This window comes from Orycteropus afer, unplaced genomic scaffold (assembly GCF_000298275.1).
Source record: "Orycteropus afer afer isolate SDZICR_OR568_19922 unplaced genomic scaffold, OryAfe1.0 scaffold00093, whole genome shotgun sequence".
Taxonomy (NCBI): Eukaryota; Metazoa; Chordata; class Mammalia; order Tubulidentata; family Orycteropodidae; genus Orycteropus; species Orycteropus afer.
The window spans coordinates 9737622-9743344 of record NW_006921680.1 but is presented as its reverse complement, the minus strand read 5'-3'; positions in this window follow the sequence as shown (position 1 = coordinate 9743344).

Sequence of the window (5723 nt, the reverse complement as noted above, 5' to 3'; positions counted from 1 at the left end):
TAACATTTACAATCAGGAGCTCCTCAGTTGCTCATTCCACCACTGAGTTTACAATGACTTATGGGTAGAAAAGCCATACAAAGTAATTTACTACACTGCAATCACTTTCTTTGAAAATCCATATTTCTATCCGTATCTCATGTTAGTATGTCATTTCTATTGAATCTTACTGCTTCAGTACAAATTGAATTATTTACATCTTCGCACTTTTTTTTTTTTTTTTTTTTTAACACAGACAAAAACTGATCTGGAGTTCTGTAGGCAGTACAATAGTACCTGGTTGGGGAACTCAGGACAGATTTCATGGAAAATGGCTTGAATGTAAAGATATTGACAGGTGTGTTTAATTGTTAGATCCCATTGAGTTGGCTCTGACTCATAGCAACCCTATGTACAACAGAACAAAACACTGCCCAGTCCTGTACAAGCCTCACAATCCTTGCTATACTGGAGTCCATTGTTGCAGGCACTGTGTCAATCCTCTTGTTGAGGGCTTTCCCCTTTTTTGTTGAGCCTCTACTTTACCAAGCATGATATCCTTCTCCAAGGAACAGTATCTTCTGACAACATGACCAAAGTAAGTGAGATGAAGTCTGGCCATTCTTGCTTACAAGGAGCATTCCAGCTGCACTTCTTTCAGGACAGATCTGTTAGTTTGTTTAGCAGCCCATGGTACTTTCAGTATTCTTCACCAACACAACAACTCAAAAGCATCAACTCTTCTTCAGTCTCCCTTATTCTTTGTCCAGCTCTCACATGAATATGAGGTTATTGAAAATATCATGACTTGGGTTAGGCACACGTTAGTCTTCAAGGAGACATCTTGGTACTTCATAACTTCAAAGAGATCTTTTGCAGCAGATTGGCCCAATGCAATATGTTGTCTGATGTCTTGACTGCTGCCTCCTTTGGTGTTCACTGTAGAACAAAGTAGCATGAAGTCTTTGACAACTTCAAAATTTTCTCCATTTATTGTCATGCTGTTTATTCGTCTAGTTGTGAGGATTTTTATTTTCTTCGCATTGAGGTGTAATCCAGACAACAGACTGTAGTCTTCAATCTTCATCAATAAGTGCTTCAAGTCATTCTCACTTTCAGCAAGCAAAGCTGTGTCATCTGTGTATTGCAGGTTGTTAATAAGCCTTCCTCCAATCCTGATGCCAAGTTCTTCTTCATGTAGTCCATCTTCTCGGATTATTTGCTCATCATACAGATTGAATAAGTATGGTGAAAGGATATAACCATGACTCACTTCCTTCCTGATTTTGAACCATGAGTATCCTCTTGTTCTGTTCAAACAACAGCTTCCTAGTCTATATACAGGTTCCTGAGGAGCACAATTAAGTTTTCTGAAATTCCCATTCTTCTCAAAGTTATCCACAATTTCTTATGATCTACACAATCAAATGCTTTTGCATAGTTGATAAAACACAAGTAAACATCTTTCTGGTATTCTTTGATTTAATCCAAGATCCATCTGATATCAAAAGGATTGTTCCAAATCCTTTTCTGAATCCAGCTTGCATTTCTGGAAACTCTCTGTCAATATATTGATGCAACCATTTTTGAATTATCTTCAGTAAGATTTTGTTTGCCTGGGATATTAATGATACTGTTCAATAATTTGCACATTCCATGGGATCACCTTTCTTTGGAATGAGTAAAAGTATGGATTTCTTCCAGTCAGTTGGCCAGGTAGTTGTCTTCCAAATCTCTTGGCACAGCCAAGTGAGTGCCTCCAGTGGGACGTCGTTTATTGAACATCTCAATGTGTATTCCATCAATTTCTGGAGCCTTTTTTCTTTGCCAATTCCTAAAGTCCAGATTCAACTTCTTCCTTCAATACAATTGGTTCCTTTTCTTTTTCTAAAATTTTTATTATGATTTGGGTGAAAATTTACAGAGCAAATTAATTTTCCATATAGTAGTTCACATACTCTTTGTCTCATGACATTGACTGCAATTTCCCACAATGCAACAGCTCCCCTCCCACTTCCTCCCCATAGTTACCTTTTCCTTCAAACCCACTTCCTCCCATAGTTATCTTTTCCTTGTATCCTTCCCTCCTGTGCACTCCTGCCCCCTGAGCTGTCTCCCTGTGCATGATTGTTCTCTCCAAAGAGTGTATCTACCTAATGTAAATTTTCAGCTCATATACCTGTTCTTTGTTTGGCTGCCAGCCACAAGATTGGGCTCAATTCAAGATCTGAAGGGCAACTAGGGGCCATAGTCTCTGTCATTCCATCAGGCTCTGCCAGACCAGCAAACCTAATCCTTTTTTTTTTTTTTTTTTTAATTTTTTTCAGTTTTGTTCCACATTGTTCTCCCACTCTATTCAGAATCTCCTACATAGATACCCCTCCGAGTGGTTGACAGTGGTAGCTGGGCACTATCTACTTCTTCTGGTCTCATAGTCATATAGGCTGAGGATCATATGGTGTACAAGTCACTTGGACTGATTATTTTCATATGTGTTTGGTTTTCTTCATTCTTCTTTGCTCTGGATGAGGAAAAACCCATTGCTGAATGTGGATAGCAGCTTGCAAACTTTTAAGATCTCAGTTGGTACTTGCCAAAGTAGGATGTGGAACAATGTTTTTGTGTAGTATATTATGCAATTGAGCTTGATGTCTCCTGTAACTATGGTCCTGACTTCACAGTTACAACTATTTATTCCCTCTGGGTAGCTGGCTGTGGCCAAGAAGTGACTACAACCTTGCCCCTTGTCAGCTCTACTATATACCTGGGAATTCTTACAGAACATACAAATACACTTGTAGAAACATTGTCTGCCAATCCTATACATGGCCATGGGCACACTCCCCCCTGCATTAACATAACTAATAGTTCAGCCTGTCCACCTATCTATCTACCCATAGATCAATATTTGCCTTCACTGACAATGCAGTACTCTATGCAAAAGGGTTCATCTTTGTTGTCTGTACCTCCCGTGTACCACTCTATGACTTCCTCTTCCTCAATGCCACCATGTTGATTACTCAGATTTGGTACATTGCCCTTCTCTTCACCAAAATCAATACTTGTCTCTACCTATCTAACAGTGTTCCCTTCCCTCCCCCTCTGACCCCTGTAACCAACAAAGAAAATTTCCTTTTATATATAAGCCTTTCCTTGACTTTTTAAAATAACAGACTAATACAATATTTATCCTTCCATCATTCACTTATTCCATTCAGCATAATGTCCTCCAAGTCCATCCACATTATGCAGTGTTTTGCAGATTTTACATTATTCTTTAGGGTTGCATAGTATTCCATTGTGTGTAAGTACCATAGTTTGGTTATCTATTCTTTTGTTGATGGGCACCTAGGTTGTTTCAATCTTTTGGCTATTGTAAATAGTGCTGAGATGAACATGGGTGTGCATATATTTGTTCTTGTCTTGGTTCTCACTTCTTTAGTGTCTATTCCAATAATGGAATTGCTGGGTCAAATGATATTTCAAATTCCAACTTTTGAAGGAATCGCCATATTGTTTTCCATAGTGGTTATATCATTCAACAGTCCTACCAGCAGTGTATGAGAGTCCCAATCTCTCCACATCCTCACCAACATTTGTTATTTTCTGCCTTGTTAAACTTTTCCATTAATGCTGGGGTGAGGTGGTATCTCATGGTTGTTTTGATTTGCATTTCTCTAATGGCTAATGGTCATGGACATTCCTTCACATGTTTGTTAGCCACCTGAATATCCTATTTGGTGAAGTGCCTATTCATGTCTTCTGCCCATTTTTCATTTGGATTATTGGTCTTTTTGTTGTTGAGGTATTGGAGTTTTCTATAAATTCTAGAGATAAGTCCCTTGTCAGATATGTCTTTGCTTAATGTTTTTTTCCCAATCTGTAGGTTCTCTTTTGACTCTTTTGGAGAAGTCTTTGGAAGTACATAAACATTTAATTTTTAGAAGGTCATTCATCTAGTTTCTCTTCTGTTGTTTGTGCATTTTGGGTTATGCTTGGCAGTCTATTTATGCCATATAATAGGGGCCCTAAATTTGCCTCTTGTTTTTTCTTGAGCAACTGTATAGTTTTAGGTTTCACATTTGAGTCTTTGATCCATCTGGTGTTAGTTTTTGTTTATGGTGTGAGGTACATATGTGGTTTCATTTTTTCTGCAAATGGGTATTCAGTTTTGCTAACACCATTTTTTAAACAGACAATCTTCCCCCATTTAATGGATTTAGGCCTTTTGTCAAAGATCAGCTGACCATAGGTCGATGGATCTATTTCTGGGTTCTCAATTTTATTCCATTGGTCTTCGTGTCTGTTTTTGTTCCAGTGCCAGACAGTTTTGACTACTGTGGCTGTATAGTAGGTTTTAAGATCTGGGAGCGTGAAACCTCCTACTTTGTTCTTCTTCTTCAGTAATGCTTTGCTTATCCAAGGTCTCTTTCCTCTGCATATGAAGTTAGTGATTGGTTTTTCCATATTCTTAAAGAATTGTTGATGAGATCTGGATAGGGACTGCATTGAAGATATAGATCGCTTTGGGTAGAACTGACATTTTCACAATGTTCAATCTTCCTATCCAGGAGTATGATATATTCTTCCATTTATGAAGATCTCTTGCAGTTTCTTGAAGTAGTCTTTTCTAGTTTTCTTTATAAAGGTCTTTTGTGCCCCTGGTAAGATTTATTCCCAAGCATTTTATTTATTTATTTATTTTTGGTAATAAAAATCAATAAATGTTATTGATTTTCTTATTTCTTTTTCAGCAATATCTCTGCTGTTGTAGAGGAATCCAACTGACTTTTGATTGTTGATCTTGCATCCAGCGATGATGCTAAATCTCTCAATTAGTTCCAGTAGCATTTTTACTAAGTTTCAGGTTTTCTAGGTATAGGATCATATCATTTGCAAAGACCAAGTTGGATGCCTTTGAATTCCCTTTATTGCCTTATTGCCTTGGCTACAACCTCCAATACAATGTTTAATAGAAGTGGTGATAGAGGTCATCCTTGTCTTGTTCCTGTTCACAAGTGGAATGGTATCAGTCTCTCTCCATTGAGAATAATGTTGGGTGTTGGTTTTGACTATATGACCTTTATTATGTTGAGGAATATCCCTTATATTTCTATTTTCCTGAGAGTTTTGATCAGGAATGGTTGTTGGATTTTATCAAATGTCTTTTCTGCATCTATTGATATGATCATGTGGTTCTTTTATTTATGGGATGTATGACTTTGACTGTTTTTCTAATGTTGAACCATCCTTACATACTTGATATGAATCCCACTTGGTCATAATGAATTATTTTTTTGATATGTTGTAAGAGTCTATTGGTTGGATTTTGTTGAAGATGTCTGCATCTATGTTCATGAGGGATATTAGTCTGTAGTGTTCCTTTGTAGTGATGTGTTTGACTGGTTTTGGCATCAAGGTTATGCTTGCTTCATAAAATGAATTTTTGGAGACTGCATCCTTTTGTATGTTTTGGGATAGTTTGAGTAGGATTGGTGTCAGTTCTCTCTGTATGGTTGGTAGAATTCCCCAGGGAAACCATCTGGGCCAGGATTTTTTTGTTGGTAATTTTTTTTATGACCTGTTCAGTCCAATTTCTTCTTTTGTTGTAGATCTGTTCAATTTTTCTACCTCAGTCTGTGTTAGTTTGAGTAAGTAGTGTGTTTCTAGAAATCTGTCCATTTCTTCCAGATTTTCAAATTTGTTGGAGTACAGTTCTTCATAGTATCCTGATATTATCCTTT